Raw genomic sequence first — 17,693 nt, forward strand, 5'->3', positions numbered from 1 at the left:
GAGACAAAAGATGAGACTAAGGACTCAAGAGTCAGCTTTTTGGTTTACCATTAATAATACAGACAGCAATTTAATATTTTACTATAACAATTTAATTTTAATGAATAACTAAAAAATGCTTTTAGAATTACTTTTAAGATTGTATCTCTGATGAGGAGTGGGTTATTAAATGTCCACTTCAGTTCAAAAGGTTTCCTTGGCAATCAAGTGGTTTAAAAAACAAAAAGCACTGGGTACCCGCTTTTCTATTTTTTGTATTACATGTCTGGTAGTCTAGTAGTATCAGTTGATCCTATCTTCTCTAATGCTATTCTACAACTATGTTTTGTCTTTTAGTTTCAACCCTGGCATGATGTGAGGTTATGTGACAACTTCGGGCAGCACAGTGGTGTAGTGGTTAGCACTCTCACCTAGTAGTAAAAAAGGGTTGCTGGTTTGAATCCCAACCACGATGCTACCTGCCTGGAGTTTGCATGTTCTCCTTGTGCCTGCGTGGGTTCCTCCCAGGTTCTCTGGTTTCCTGGTTTCCTCCCACACTCAGACTAAAGACATGCAGGTAGGTTAATTGGCTTCTGTCCAAAATTGGTCTTAGTATATGAAGGGGGACCTTGGATTGTGGGCTCCTTGAGGGTAGGGACTGATGTGAGTTTTCAATGTACAGGGATAAGTACAATTGTGGACACTCACTCAGGATGGACTGGTGTCTTTATTGTAACTATGTAGCAGAAGCAATCAATAATAGGTTGATGTTGCTAGAGGTCTAGTCTTAACACAGAAGCGAAAGTGACTGCTGTGCAAGGCTTGGCTTCCACTATGTCACCAATGATTGCTGTGTAAGAGGGAGGAAAGGGTTATTGGACCTGTACAAACAGCTACTGCACAGAAGTTACATTGTGGATGTTATGTATGCTTCCTGTTCCATGCATTTTTTATTTTTTTTTGGTTCAAAGAATCTAGAACAATACCCCCCAAAATATTTATATTAGATCATATGTTTATATGATCATTTATATTATATCATATCACAGTTCAGTAAACATCCACACAGGAATATATTGTACTCGAATTATGAACTGTTCTATCAGTTTGGATTTCCTGGCAATTTCCTGCAAAATTTGAGTGTTACTTCAAAACAAACAGCTTGGCATTTCTAATAATGTTTTTGGTCCTCGCTGAGAGTGTGACCTTCTCATAAAATAGGTTGTACAATTTAATGTAACAACTTTTTTTTTAATTATTTAAAATCAAACTCCAGGAACAGTAAACCCTCACCCCTTCCAGCAGTGCGGTTCCCAGCACTGCAAGGGTTAACTGCTCTTTATGTCTAGGCCTAGGGATTGCAGATGTGGCGGTTTTACTTACCTGGTTCCTTCTTCCAACCAGTTCCAATGCTCTCCTCCTACCAAAGCTCCAATCTCTGGGTAGAGCCTTGGAGTCATCATGTACCATGCAGGAACATTAAAGTGGCTGTAAAGGCCCAAGGTTTTTTATCTTCACAAATTCTATGCACGAGGGTAAAAAACCTTCTGTTTGCAGCAACACCCCCAATACGTACATCTCCCCATCTCAATCCAGTGATTTGCTTGAGAGCAGTGGCTCTCCCGTGTCTCTTCCTCCTTATTGGCTGAGCCATTGGCTCCCATTACTCTCAATCACATCCAGTCAGCCAATGAGGATTGCGGGGGCAGGGCCAAGCCAAGCTTTGTGTGTGAGTCGACATACAGAGCAGCAGGCTAGGGAGTGAGCCTGCTCAGATGCCCCCATAGCAAGCTGCTTCCTATGGGGACACTCAGCAAGAGGGAGGGGCAAGGAGCGCCGGTGGGGGACCTTAGAAAAGGAGGGCCGGGGCTGATCTTTGCAAAACCACAGAGCAGGTATGGCATGTTCGTTATTTAGAAAAAACAAACAAAAAAAACTGTCTTTAATATCACTTTAACTCAGTACTGTACATTTGGAAGCCTGCAATGTGACTGGAGTTAGTCACAGCTTACAGAGCAGCTGCAGGGGAACTATTGCAATGCTGGAGGTTATGCTCTAATCCTCTGCCTCTGCATTAAACAAGCAATTAACCTGTGTAGTGTGATTGCAATGGTAGACTTTTACATTTTGCTGGAGTTAGCCTTTAAGTGCTGGTTTACAATATAGAGGTGTGGGGAAACCGCATGCGATTCAGACAGGGATTGCACCTCATTCCTGTTCAAATCACATGCAATTCTTTGCAGTGCAATTTGAGACCTTTTTATTTTGTATGGCTCAAATCGCACCACACCCATGCATGCATGCACTTTTTTTTTGCCACGCTGGAGTTGGATTGCGCAGGTTTTCACACCCATGTGATCTGATTCAGCCAACTGCATTGTGTTTTGCGATATGTTTTTTGGGTGTAATTAACTTAACAATGATACCCTCAACAGTTCATGCAGGATGTCTATAAATGTATTTATGGAATGCACATTAAAATTGTTGCAAGCAGCAGTGTTCATTGCTTTATACTGCAATGTGAACAGCATCAGTATGAACAAATGGCAGCAACTCAGATGCACTTTCCCTAGTGTTAAAATGCCCCCTTGGGGTAGTAGGATACAGCTACATTGGCTATATTTTCACAAATAACCATTCAACAATACCTTTTAGCTTAAAAGTACTTTGTACTAATCATACATACTGTACTTGAATCATGTTTCAACCTCTGGACAGTATCATGACGTGAGAGAGATATAAAAAGCATAATATAAGAGGAAAATAGATTTCTTCACAGTAAGCGCTGTGAAAATGTGGAATAGACTCCCTGCATAGGTGGTTCTGGCCAGCTCAGTAGATTGCTTTAAGAAAGGCCTGGATACGTTCCTGAATTCACACAATATAACTGGGTACTAACATTTATAGGTAAAGTTGATCCCCTGCTGTAGCAAATTGGATGCTTTGCTGGGGTATTTTTCGCCTTCCTCTGGATCAACTGTGGGTATAGAATTGGGTATATGGGATTGTATGATATTACTTTTTATTTATTTATTTTTATGGTTGAACTGGATGGACTTGTGTCTTTTTTCAACCTGCCTAACTAAGTAACTATGTAACATGTACTGTTGAAAAATTACAAAATCATTTAGTTTAGAACTAAGTTTAGGTTATCTTTAAAACTCTCCCACTAGCCTTGTGTGCTCTTTGTTGCGAATACGGTATATGGTCCCACTGAATGTCATACAGTAAGGATCACAGCTTACTGAAGTTTGCTTTTTTTAACTTCTTGTCATACCAACATGCTTCTCTTTCCTGTAACTTATGACAAATGTGATCAGACCATGATTATTAATAACCAAGTTTTTTCTAACTTGCACATCTGTAATAAGCTTGGTGTTGTTTGAAATTAATATATCTAACAGAGCATTTTTCCTTTTTTGGGGTTCCACCCTTAGGGCCAAAAACTAGGGGGGACATCTGCCCCAGGCGTTGCATTGAGCGAGGCGTCGTGGTTCTTTTCCCCTCCTCCTTCTTCCCCTCAGGCTTTCCGAGGTCTCTGTAGTGGAGTATAGTCATGTCCTGCCCCATGCTGAGCAGAGTCAGCAGAAGCTCACCCGCCTCTACTATCAAAATAGTAAACCAAGGGCAACCGGAGATCTGCACACAAAAGCGCATAGATGTGTGCTCTACGTGGCTGCAATGAATGAATGGTTAATAAGATTGTCCTGTGAAGAATGGGGATTTGAGGGTGGAGAAATTCTGTACTAGAAGAGGGTGGAGATTTTTGGGGGAGTCATTTTTGGTTTAAGGTGGTCTATGAGATATGTACCCCTGAACCCTGCACTCTGTACATAGAGCACCCCTTAACCCTGCACTCTGTATGTAGCGCATCCCTGAACCATGCACTCTGTACATAGCACACCCCTGAACCATGCACTCTGTACTTAGCACACCCCTTAACCCTGCACTCTGCACAGACAGCACCCCTGAACCCTGCACTCTGTATGTGGTGCACCCTGGAACCCTGCATTCTTTACATAGCACACCCCTAAACCCTGCATTTTTTATGCAGAGCACCCCTAAATCCTGCATTCTGTATGTAACGCATCCCTGAACCATGCACTCTGTACATAGCACACCCCTGAACCCTGCACTCTGTACTTAGTGCATCCCTGAACCCTGCGTTCTGCACAGAGAGCACCCCTGAACCCTGCACTCTGCACAGAGAGCACCCCTGAACCCTGCACTCTTCAATTTGCTTCCCAAAGGAGTGTGCTACTATTACTTTCACCTGTGTAAAAAAGGAAAAAACTTGCACCAGCCCTGCATTCCACTTTTAAGGTAGGCTAAATTCATATTTTTACAGTAACGTTTGCTTATTTAATCTAAGCATATTTTATGGGTACAAGAATAGATTTTATTTAACCATGCCCCTTTAATATGGCCACACCCACTGTTCACCTTGAAGCGCTATGGGCACCACATACCGCTCTCCTTGGGGCATCCAAAGGTGTCCCAGGTCTTTTACAATCCTATAGTGTTCCTATAGTTTTAAGCCTCACCTCTGCATTAGCTTTGAAAGCCCATCATGGGAAGGAAGAAGCGTGCACAGAAGCAAACCTTGGCTCACTTATTTTTTCCAGTGACGCCCCCTTCACTTTGGGAGTGAAGCTTGAAAAGAATGTTTAGCTCTGCAACTGTCCACCATCTGTTCCATGAAATTGTCCTGCAATAGGTTTAGGAGATTGCAAGCCTATGTTGATTGTATGGTTCAATATTAGGATAATTACATTTTCCACATAATAATAAAACGACCTGCTTTGTAGCCATTTCAAACTGAGACAGGAGATGAGACTTTTCCTAATCCTTTATGTTACGGGACCTATAACATGCTCCCGTAAGTAATTTACTATTTGCTGCACTCTTATGGAGCTCCAGCCACAATGATTCTGCACCATGACCAACACTGTTCTCGTTAGTGATATCATCTCTCAAACTCACTTTCCGATCGCTCTTTACTTACACACATACATACACCTCCATTTCTATCCCTCTGAAATAGATTGTACTCCTCAATTTTTGCAGCCCAGTCATGTGAGCTGTCCAGTCAGATTTCTGAAATTGCCATAAAAATCAAAGTGCCTCAAATACCTCAAAGTTCTAGTTTATCTCTGTCTATGTTCATCTCATTACGGGTGATGAGAAGTTTAGAAGTTTGCACATAAAAAGTAACACTGTTTTATCTAAGTACTGGTAAGTTACAATTATATTGCATTTTGTTCTTGGGTTTAGTTGTAGGATCTACACAGATCTTTAGTCATGATATTCTCATTTGCAAATAGTAATGAGAAAACGACATAAAAGCTTTTCCGCTGAGTATCTACACAAATAAGAGTTTTAATCCATCCCTGGGTTTATACTTTCCACAGATGCAGAGAAAGTTCACCACTTATAAAAAAATTATGTCCTGGGTCCTGACCCTCAAATATGAACCATATGCAAGGGTGCGAGCAAGATCCTGTCAGATGCCTTCAATATTTGCAATGGCACTAAGCAGAGTTGTCTACTATCGCTACTATACTTTATTATCAGCATGAAGCCTTTTCTTTGCATGATTAAGGGGGTTATTTACTAAAGGCAAGTCCACTTTGCACTGCAAGTGCACTTGGAAGTAGTCGTTGTAGATCCGAGGGGGACATGCAAGGAAAATAAAAAAACAGCATTTTAGCTTGCACATGATTGGATGATAAAATAAGCAGAGCTTCCCCTCATTTCAGATCTGCCCCTTAGATTTAGAAAGACTGCACTTCCAAGTGCACTTTCAGTGAAAAGTGGATTTGCCTTTCCTAAATAACCCCCTAAGAGTTGCATAAATATTAAGGGCTTCCCTGTTTCTTAAAGTAGCTGCATATGTAGATGGTTTACTATTAACCTCCCTGGCGGTGAACCCGAGTCTGGCTCGGGTTGGGATTTTAGTACCACGAGCGGTAACCCCGAGCCAGACTCGGGATCGCATCGCTGGATACAGGGAGACTTACTTACCTTGTCCCCTGGATCCAGCGATGTCCCCCCGCTGTGTGTGCAAGCCGTCCTCCGCTAGTGCCCGAGTGCCGCCGAGCCCCGTTCCCTGCGATGTTATGGCGCACGGGAGCGGAGATCGGTGCCAAATTCAAAAAAGTAAAAACACACAAAGTACTGTAATCTTACAGATTACAGTACTGTATAAAAAAATGACACACCCCCTTTGTCCCTAGTGGTCTGTGCAGTGCCCTGCATTCACTTTTATATTATAAATACAGTTTTTTCTGTCTGGAATTTGGAGATTGTCCATAGCAACCAAAACTGTCCCTTTATGTCAAAAGTGATTTTAGACCAACTAGAAAACAGCGATAATAAATTATAAGCACTTGCAGAATTGAGCGATAGCGATTTGTGGGGAAATTCGTCATCAAACACTAAATCTAATGACAGTGACAATTCTGCAAATGAGCAAATTTCAGTGTTTTTGGATTTGATTACATTATTTAATAATTTTTATTATTATTTATTATATTATACATTTTATCATACTCGGGATGTCTGCTAGACTCTGATTTGAACAGATTTAAGTGAGTTATTCCTAAGAATTACAGGCCTACAATATAAAACGCCAAATTTCCATGCAAAATAATTGTATCGCTTTCAGCACCTAAAATCAGAACTAATCATACCGCCAGGGAGGTTAAACCTGTTGCCAGGTTGTAAAGTATGCTATGTACAAAAACAAAATACATTGTACTATAAGGCTCCGTTCACACCTCCGCGTTCGGGGGTGACAAACGGCGTAAAAACACACAAATAAAATCGTGGGTCACCCCCTCACCCAAAAGAAGCTCCTGTATTTCTTTTGGGTGAAGGGCGTCCCGTGATTCTGTTTGCGCGTTTTTACTGCGATTGTCACCCAATGAGTCACAGGAAAATCACGCTGCATTTGGGGTGCTATTAAAATCAATAGGCAATGCACTGGGAACACATGGGCATCCCGTGATTTGCCGCTATTGCGAATGATGGCAATTCCGCCTGCAATTTGGAACGCGGAGATATGAACGGAGCCTAAAAGGTACAACTGTCAAAATAATTCAATAAAGGGAGTCTGTCAGTTGATGGCATAAGTGCACTAATGACAGCAGTAGACCCCCCTCAATTTTGTGTATCATGCCATATTATTAGCTCTGGGCTTTATTTTAATCATTTTTCTCAATGCAACACACTGCATAGGGCAGCATTAATTGTTCTGCTTTTATATTGTTAGTGGGAGTGAGGGTTAGCTTAGAAATTGGGTGCCAATGCACCACAATGACTGATTTGCTGTGCTTGGGGCAAGTGATAAAGATGGAGGCTTGTCGCACATCTAAGGTGTTATGAGGGTGGGCCTCCAAAGTGTGCACACATTAGAGCAAAATAATAGAAACTTACAAATCCCAACCCCAAGTGGATCAAGTTAGTCCAGGTTTGATAGGATCACTTTTCTCATCATAATGACCATTGCCTAAATAAATATATACTGGTTTCAGATAGAGAAATAAAAAGCCAATCTCATGCTATCAATGCAAAAAAATATGCTACAAGTATTTTTGTATAGTGTGAAGAATGTTCTGCTTGCAGATACTCCCCTATTGCATAATAAAAACCTGAAAAATGTTTTCTTTTTTAAAAAAGTCTGGCGAACTGCATTAAAGTAATCCCTTTTATGGCTAGTCCTACTCTGCTCTGCCAATGCTACGGTGGACACAATGCCAATATGGGGAAAAAAGATACAAAGTGGGGGGGAGCTATTAGCTTCAAGTCTGGTCACTGACCTGCAATGCAACAGAATGCTCAAATCCCAATAGCTTGTACATGTATATAATCAGGTGCTAAAGGTTACCACTAGAAATCCTGGATGAACCCTCTGCACACTGCTATATATCTTTTCTGGCAAACTTTGCAATGAAAAACATGGATTGTTAGTTCAAACATACTGCAATACATCTTTAAGCTGGCCAACAATTATATACATGTAAAAGCTATTGGGATTTGAACTCAGGTATAACTTGTTTCTGTTGCATTGCAGGTCAGTGACCAGACCTGAACCTAGTAGCAATCCCATACTTTGTTTGCCTCATGTTGGCATTGTGTCCACAGCAGCATTTGCGTTGGCAGAGGGCTGGTAGGACTTGAAATAAGAGGGATTACTTTGATGCAGCTGGCCAGCTTAAACATGTATTGCAACACGTGTGAACTAAAAATCCCTGTTTTTCATTGCAAAGTGTGCCAGAAAAGTATATATAGCAGTGTGCAGAGGGTTCATCCAGGATTTCTAGTGGTAACCTTTAGCACCTGATTATATACATGTACAAGCTATTGGGATTTGAGCATTCTGTTGCATTGCAGGTCAGTGACCAGACTTGAAGCTAATAGCTCCCCCCCACTTTGTATCTTTTTTCCCCATATTGGCATTGTGTCCACCGTAGCATTGGCAGAGCAGAGTAGGACTAGCCATAAAAGGGATTACTTTAATGCAGTTCGCCAGCTTAAACATGTATTGAAATATGCATGAACTAAGGTTTATCTTCCAACATGACAATGACCCAAAGCACACAGCAAAAATGACAACATGATGGTTGAAGGAGAAAAAGGTGGATATCTTTGCATAGCATAGTCAGGGACCAGACTTAAACCCCATTGAAAATCTGTGGAATGACTTGAAGAATGCAGTCCACAACGGTCACTATCAAATTTACCTGAACGTGAGCAGTTCCTCAAGGAAGATTGGGAAAATTTCACAAAATCTAGATGTGCAATGTTAGTAGAGACATATCCCAATAGATTAAAGGCTTTTTTAAAGCAAAAGGTGGTTCAACAAAATACTGACACAAGGGGATGACCCTTTTTCCAACTCAGTGATTCTGTTTTTGAATTTTTTTCTGGGCATGTTGGTGTTACATCTTTCACTTGGATGTTATAAGTTGCTGTAAATACAGCTGGATAAAACAAAAACTTTGTCTGTCTTCATTTCAGGCTGCAAGGCAACAAAATGTGATTATTTTAAAGGGGGGTCATTCTTTTTTATACCCACTGTACGTAATTCTGCACTTCTGACTGCAGGGGAAGCAAGCGTCGCCCTTGGGCCATTTTTGTTGTGATAATTTACAGGAGAAGCTGATCTGCGGGTGTCAATATACTGAGTCACACACTGATCATTGGCAATACACAGAGAGCTGAGATATGCTTATGTAAACAAGGCATATCTCACTTCTGACAGGGAGGAAGGGATGTATTCTGTGTCTCTGCAAAGCAGCACACTGTGTACACAAAAACACTGGCTAGGCACACAGTTAACACTTTGATCACCCTAGATGTTTAACCACCTCTAAGCCAGTGTCATTAGTACAGTGACAGTACATATTTTTAGAACCGATCCCTGTATTAGTGTCTAGGGTTCCCACAAAGTGTCAAAAAGTGAAAAAGTGTCAGTTAGTGTCCGATTGTCCGCTGCAAAATCGCAGTCCTGCTATGTCACCAACCGCCGCCATTACTAGTATAAAAAAAAAAATACAAATTCCATAAATATATCTCATAGTTTGTAAAGGCTATAACAATCACATAATCAATATACGCTTATTGGGATTTTTTTTAATACCAAAAACGTGTAGCAGAATAAATATTGGCCAAAATGTAATAAATATATATATATATATATATATATATATATATATATTTATGGCTGGAGCCCTATGGCCGATACGTATCTGAACAAAACAAGCTTATCATGAGACACCTTCTATGAAATGGACCTGAAAGTGTGCCCTGGTCTAATGGACGGTATACCAAAATAAGGGGGCATACCCAGTAATTAGAATGAATATGATTGAAGAGAAATGTTTTTTGATAAATGCCCTAAAAAGGGGATGGGAGGGAGGGTATTGCGCACCGGAAACCGACAACCACCACAGGTGAACGGGCTGGTTAAATACCCCCCGGGCTCCTCCCATAAATTCAGGCCACCATACTGGCCTTCTTACTTATGGCTGGAGCCCTATGGCCGATACGTATCTGAACAAAACAAGCTCATCATGAGACACCTTCTATGAAATGGACCTGAAAGTGTGCCCTGGTCTAATGGACGGTATACCAAAATAAGGGGGCAAAACAGTCAGGTAGGGATAAGAGAGTTTTATTGTTTCCTGGTTAATTTTTATTGAGCCAGTTGAGTGAATGCTCGAGACATCTCCACCTGTGGGTTAGGGATGTACCGAGTGAAGCAGGCCGACTTCCACCTGCCCAACCTTTTGATGACGTGGTCCGGGACCCCATGCCGGGATGCGGATGAAGCTGCTCCAATGCGGAAGGAGTGGCCGGAATATTCACTAGGATTGAGGAGCAGGTTGCGGAGGAGAATCCTGATATGCTTAATAAATTGTTGGTTAGTTAGTGGTTTCACCGGGAAGGGCAAAAGTGGGCTAGAGTCCGGGAGCTCGGGCAGCCGAGCGAGAAACTGTGTAAGCATCGTGACCGGGCACCAGGCATTGTTGGTTTTGTAGAGGTGGATGTCTACGCCGGTGCCTGTCTGCTGGGTCTTGGTTACCGGGAGGTGGAGGATGAAATGGTCCTGGTGACGGAGCAGATGACGTCTGCGGAGGACTGGGCCGTGTAGGCTGTTGTGAGTGAACTCACCGGGCCGAAGGAAGCCATAGAAGGCTAGGTAAATGGCTGCCTGTATGACCAGACTGGGGAGAACACCAAAGGGGTAGCTGTTGAGTATGGTGGACATGTCCCTGAAGATGGCACTGGTGATGGGGAGCCGCTTGACTTTTACTGGCGGCTGTTGCTTTTGGATGCCGCGTAGTATGGCTCGGACAGCGTGGGACGAGAAAACAGAGGGTTTGGTAGGATCCTGGATTGAAAAGAAGTGCTGAACACCAGCTAAGTATAAGCGAATGGTGTTAAAAGACAAGGCCAGTTGGTTGTGGCAGTACGAGATGAAGGCTAGAATGTGTCTAGTATCTGTGGGGGTGCCTACTGAGGAGGTGACCAGAAATGCGTTGAAGGTTCTCCAGGCTACCTGGTAGGCTTTGAGAGTATTGTCCGATAACGAACGGTTGATGAGCTGCGTGGCTCCTAGTAAATGCGGCTCTAGTCCAGGGTCAACTGCGACCAATGCGGGATAGGCGCTGATGCGGCATCTGCACTGGGAACCTGTAGAAAGAAGGACCGGAAATTAAAGCGGGACAGGGCGTCAGCTGCCCGGTTATATTTCCCTGGGATAAACATGCAGATGACGTTAAATTGGTGCTGTAGTGACAGCTGCACCAGCCTGCGTAGGAAGGACATCACAGAGGGGGATTTAGACCTGCCTTTATTGACAATTTCGGCTGTGGCCTGATTGTCGGTGGTGAAGCCTACCGTTTGTCCGGACCAGGTAGGGCCCCAGAGCTGGGCGGCTGCAACCATGGGGTAGAGCTCGAAGAGTGAAGAGGATTGACTAAAGCCCGGGATGCTAAGTATCTGAGAAGGCCAGGGTCCGGCGAACCAATGGTGGCCAAAAATTGCTGCAAACCCTGTAGAGGCCGCGGTGTCTGTGACTACCTGTGGTGAGAGAGGTGAAATGCACGGGATGAAAAGGGAGATGCCATTCCAGTTGGACAGGAACTCGTCCCACATTGCCAGGTCTGCTAAAGCTGCGGTGTCTAGGCAAAGGATATGATCCGGGTCTTGAGCCTGAGACAGGTAGACCAACAGTCGTGAGATAAAGGAACGGCCTTGTGGGATAATGCGCATGGCATAGTTGAGCATGCCCAACAGTGACTGCAGCTGTCTCCTAGTACATCCCCTGGTCCGAGTGAACTCGTGAAGTGCCGCCCTGATGCGGGTTAGTTTGTCAAGGGGCAGGCTGGCTTTCATGGAGCCGGCGTCTAAAATAACACCAAGGAAGGTGATTGAATGTGCGGGTCCGTCCACCTTATGTTCAGCGATGGGAACATTGAGGTTCCCGAAAACGGTCCTTAACTTGTCGAGATCTCTGGGAGGTGCGCCTGGCCGTTCTATCAACAAAAAATCATCTAAGTAGTGGATAACTTGCTGACAGCCGACCTTGTGTAAGAGAATCCACTCGAGAGATTGGGCAAATATGTCGAACAGCCACGGGCTGCTTTTGGAGCCGAACGTCAACTTCGTGGCGAAGTAGTATTGATCCTTCCACTTAATCCCGTGCCAGCACCAGAGGGACGGGTGGATAGGTAACAGTTTAAAGGCGTCGGATATGTCCGCTTTCGCCAGCCACGCGCCTGTGCCTACTTTAAGGATGGCCTGGATTGCCATGTCCACTGAGGAATATTTTAAGGAGAATTCTTCAGAAGGGATCAATGAGTTTAAGCTAGGGATGTGAGAAGAATGAGGCGCAGACAGGTCATACACTAAACGACTTTTATTGGAAAACTTGCCCTTGACAAGCCCAATAGGGCTAACTCTCCACATATTGAAGGGGGGCTGAGTGAAGGGGCCTATAACGAAGCCTCGATCCACCTCGTTCTGCAGCAGTAGGTCGATGGCCTGTTCGTCAGAGGCTGCTGAGCGGAGGTTTCTGCACTCGTGGGTTTGGTGAGGTAGGGAGATGAGGCCGGTGTGAAAACCTGCGGTGAAGCCGCCTATGAGGAAGGTGGTTAGTGAAGGAGTGGGGTGCATGTTGAGGTAGAAGCCCAGGCAAAGTACGTCTATACGGCTCAGTCATGAACCTTTGTGCGCTTTGACCTCGCACAAATTCCTGGGGTGCGCCCTGTGGCATATAACGCAGATATGCAGTAGACGGCACTGGCTGTAATTACAAGAACCGTAGTTAAAGTTATTGCAGATGGCCGCACCCCCAATGGTTTGGACCGTGCGTCCAAACTTGTCCACCTGGTTTTTTGGTGCCGAGCCTGATGGGCCTGGGGCTGCGGCAGAGGTGGAGGGGAATTCTACCGGGCGAGTAGCCGGTATGTTGGCGCACCAGGGAGCGGTATGGGTGGAGGACTGGCAGACGGCACACAGGGGTGAACGAAGGCCGGCAAAATGCCGGCAGAATAGTTCCGTATCCATCAGGCTCCAGTCTGTGAGAGACTGGAACTGTGCCAGTTTGGCGGCTGCTTTCGCTGAGAAGGAACGATGGTAGTCGTAGAATGCAAAGCCACCATATTTGTACCCCAGGTCCACCACCGTGTGGAGATACAAATCTAGTTCAACCCTCCTGGCAGGAGAGGCTGAGCAAACGACATCTCTGAGCATGCCGAAGGCTAGGGTAAACTCGGGGATGGATAGCTTCCGGTTTAGCCTGGGGTCCTTAGCTTTGAGAACTACGGATACATCCCCCCAGGTGTAAGCCTTGTTCTCTGCCAGGTCATGCACCGAAATGAGCAAGGAGGCAAGGTTAACATCCTTGCCGTCCAAGATGTCCTTCCTAATGCTGGCCGGCACAAGATGTGCTGGACAGACCACGGGACATGTGCCTTCGGTACCTGTTGGTAGAGGAGACGGGACTGCATCCGGAACAGTGGTGGCTGTAGTTGTAGGTGTTTCTAAGAGGGTCACTCTGGTTTGAATATCCGTGACCGAGCTGGACAGAGACGACACCATGGTATGCAGTTGACCTATGGCCGAAGAGATGGACTGCAGCGTAGCCTGAGGCGGGGTACTAGGCCCGGCGGTAGCTGGGGGGGCAGAGAGGAGCCTAAACAGCTCTGCCTTCCTAGCTGTGGCTGGGAAGGGAATGCCCCTGCGTCTGAGCTCCGCTGACAGCCTAGGGATAGTCCAGCCCCTGAAAGACTGAATGCTGTCTTCACTGCTGGTCTGGGACATGGTTCCTGATGGATCGAGCCCCGGAAGTGATGTCCTATCTCTTTTGGGGAAGATAGATGGACGACCGGAACCTATAGAGGATGACAAAGTCAAGACTGTTTCTCTATTTTCCAAGTGAGCCCACCTGTTGCTTGGGTACTAAGGCGGAAGCGAACGCGAATACACATATATACTGACGTTCCTTCGCCTACATACATATGTGTACCGGTCCGTCTCGCTGTCGCCTTTTCCACTCCTAGCCCTTCTTTTTTTTTTTTTTTTTTTACCTGGGAGACGACGTCCAAGCTGGTGCAGGGTGGACCTACTAAGCTTTGACTGACCTGGAGAGAGAAACAACAGATGACATTTGTTTGAAGGAGCCTAACAAGGAAAACTGGCATGTGACGTAAGCAGTTGGCTAACACAACTGAAGTGCACCGGTGAGTAGATATTTCTCCGCCATGATTCCTAAACCATCACGCCGTTATTCCCTCATTGTTTCTGTTTTCCTTTTGAGATTTCCGTTTTTTTTTTTTTTGCCCAGCGCCAGACAACCTGTGGAAAAAATAAATGAAATGTGGCTGTTCCCTCTGGGGCACGCCGAACCGTATCGATGCATCATAGATGCTACTGGATTCGGATCGGAGCGCTATAAGTGACCATGAAATGAAGCACGATTTGCCGTGACAGAGGCACAAACTGGTCGTGTCGTTAGTACAACTGACAGCAGGACGGACTCTGGAGCACGTACTGAAATGAGGGTAACAACCTGGGGGCGAACCGGAACGAATCGGTGCATCCGATCGTGCGACTGGATTCGAACCGGAGCGCGGAATGTGACAGTGAAATGAATTGAAGGACTACTGTCATGACAGAGGCCTGGGATGGCCGGCCCCAAACTGAGGCTGGAACCAACCCGGATTTCTGGAGCATGCACTGAAATGAGGCCGAAAAAGCTACAAAATGTGGGACCGTCCGGGCGAATCGATGCAAACGAAATGCGACCGGATTCGACCCGGGCGAACTAGATGAGGATGAAATGTTTTCCCATGGTAGAGCTGCGACTCGGAGAGGACGCGACTCGCAACCGTCAACGAACGGGCTCTAGCGCATGTACTGAAATGAGGCCAACGACAACTGGGACACGTCGACCAAACCTGTGCGTTTTTTAAAAAACGACTGGTATTGATTCGAACGTAGTGGTGACGTGAAATGAATCCCATGACAGGGCCCGGGTTGAAATGGTAACGCACGGGCTCTGGAGCATGTACCGAAATGAGGCCAAGCTATTTGGGACACGTTTAATCGAACCTGTGCGTTTTTTTTTTTTTTTTTTTTGGCAAACGACTGGTATCGATTCGAACGTAGTAGGTGACGTGAAATGAACCCATGACAGAGACCCGGACGGTTGGAACGAGCGGACTCTGGAGCATGTACCGAAATGAGGCCGAATACCTAGGGGCACCCCGGGACGAATCGGCGCATTTAGGTGATGCAACTGGATTCGAATCGGAGCGTAGTAAGTGACAGGTGAAATGAAGAAATGGCCTACGTGAGCCAGTTTGTGGCCGAGGCATGGGTCGTTGTGCCGCAAGATACGACTGGCAACGACATGACTGCGGAACACGACGAACAAGATTATGCAACCAGTAGCTAACAAGGTATCACAGACAACCTACCGAACGACGCCCGTGAAATGAAGGGCGTGTGCGGTCATGTGCGACATGAGTGCTAACAACCCGGTATCATCCCGAACGATGTGACATTTTTTAGGGTTTTACGACACTCAAATAAAATAGAAATGAATAGAAATGAAGGTCAATCGAGACCCCTACCTGCGGCAGTCGAGCCGGCGAGATTTGTACAAAACCGGACGGAACACGAAAACTACGAGACTTCCAAGAAGGGAGACGTTTGTCTGAATGGTAATCAAATGGTGATCAACACGAGCTGTCGGCCTAGTGACGTGGTATTGCGCACCGGAAACCGACAACCACCACAGGCGAACGGGCTGGTTAAATACCCCCCGGGCTCCTCCCATAAATTCAGGCCACCATACTGGCCTTCTTACATATATATATATATATATATATATATATATATATATTTTTTTTTTTTTTTTTTTTTTTAATTGTCAGCCTTTTTTTGTTTATAGTGCAAAAAATAATAAATGCAGTGGTGATCAAGTACCACCACAAGAGAGCTCTATTTGTGGGAAAAAAATGGCATACATTTTATTTTAGTACAGTGTTGTACGACCATGCAATTGTCAGTTAAATCAACGCAGTGAAAAAAATGGCCTGGTCATGAAAGAGGGTAAATCTTGTGGAGGTCAAGTGGTCAAAAGCTAAGTTCACCATTTAAAAAAATGCACGTGATTTTTCAGGTAAAAAAGTGTGCATTTATACATTTTTTTACACTGTAGCCTGTAAAGTATTGCATCAGTGATCAGTGGATCATGGGTGCAATGCCAGGTTCCTGCAAACAACTGTACAGCTGTCTGCCCCATACGGTTATATTTATAAATCAAGTTTTCTTTTATCTATAAAAGGATTTTCTAAGTTCATACACATTGACCTATTATGGTGTTATCATAAGGATCAGCAGAAGGGTGCATATGGGCCTGAATGGGCTGATGTATGTGCCATATAAGATTGAAAGAGATGTATGGCTGCCTAGCCAGTTGCAAATAAAAAATAAAATAAAACTTCTAAATGACTGGTTACAAGAAAGAAAGCAGAGGGTACCATAGCTGTATTAGGAAAGTCTTTATGCCATTTCTTTTTTTTTCTTTTTATCACTCACTTATGGTGAATAGGATGCAAGGTAATGTTAGTAGTTTTACTTCTGAGACAAAATTATGTAGCGTTATTAATTCTCAGAAGAACCAGTATTACACATATATCTAAATAAACATGGGCAGTTAAAATGCAAACTTTGTTTTACTGTCATATCACTTTTGGAGAGATTTGATAATTTGTTACCAAAACAAGTGTCCCCATAGGGGACTTCCCCTCACTCACTTTCAAAAGCACATTTTCTCCTACAAACGTCATGAGATAGGAAATCTTATTAAAGCGGAGTTCCACCCAAAAATGGAACTTCCGCTTTTCTGGTTCCCCCTCCCCTCCGGTGTCACATTTGGCCCCTTTCAGGGGTGAGGGGGAAGCAGATACCTGTCTAATACAGGTATTTTGTTCCCACTTCCCGGCATAGATACTGAGCCACCCGTAGGTATCTACTCCACTTTCCACCCCCCCTACACCGCTGTCTTCTGGCATACGCACGGATCCCAGAACACAACAGGGACCTGTGGGGTAGCGCAAAAATCTATAGCGCAAAAAAAACTATAGCGCTATAGTGCTATCGAGGATGGCAAAGATTGAGGATGGCGGTGGCGGCACCCGAAGCCGACCTGTCCCTGTAACTGAATATTTGCCCAATGAATCACAAATCTTGTTTTCTTTGTTCTAGGAGGGGACTTCAATGTGATCCTAGATTCCTAAAAAGATGTTAAGGATAACCTTACTGCACCACCATCGAATTTGATGCCTACAGTTGCCGATTAGAGAGTACTTTAGACAGTCCAAGCTACCAATTCTTGGTCCTGACACCATTGCAATTCTGGAAAGTCCTATCACACCCCTGGAATTCATAATGGCTATTAAACAGACCAAAACAGGTAAAGCCCTGGGAACCGATGGCTATACTTTAGCATATTATAAACAATTTCATGAACAGCTGGCCCCACATTTTGTAGCAGCACTCAATGCCCTTAGTCAAGTGGTGCAAATGTTAGCAACATGCCTGATCCCATACCTACAAGACATTATACACCTAGACCAGCCTTTTTTAAAAAGGGTGCCTTGAGGTCTCTTCTGGTGTGCCTTGGCAAAATGCCT

General features: G+C 44.5%; 1 protein-coding gene across 18 annotated transcripts in view; it reads right to left on the bottom strand.

Annotated features, from left to right (window-relative positions):
* ADGRL3 (adhesion G protein-coupled receptor L3) overlaps positions 1-17,693 on the bottom strand; it is a 1,264,347-nt gene that overhangs the window by 48,309 nt on the left and 1,198,345 nt on the right. The window lies entirely within an intron of this gene.

Source organism: Lithobates pipiens, unplaced genomic scaffold, assembly GCF_037356315.1.
Source record: "Lithobates pipiens isolate NorthernLeopardFrog02 unplaced genomic scaffold, aLitPip1_a1.2 Scaffold_13, whole genome shotgun sequence".
Classification (NCBI taxonomy): Eukaryota; Metazoa; Chordata; class Amphibia; order Anura; family Ranidae; genus Lithobates; species Lithobates pipiens.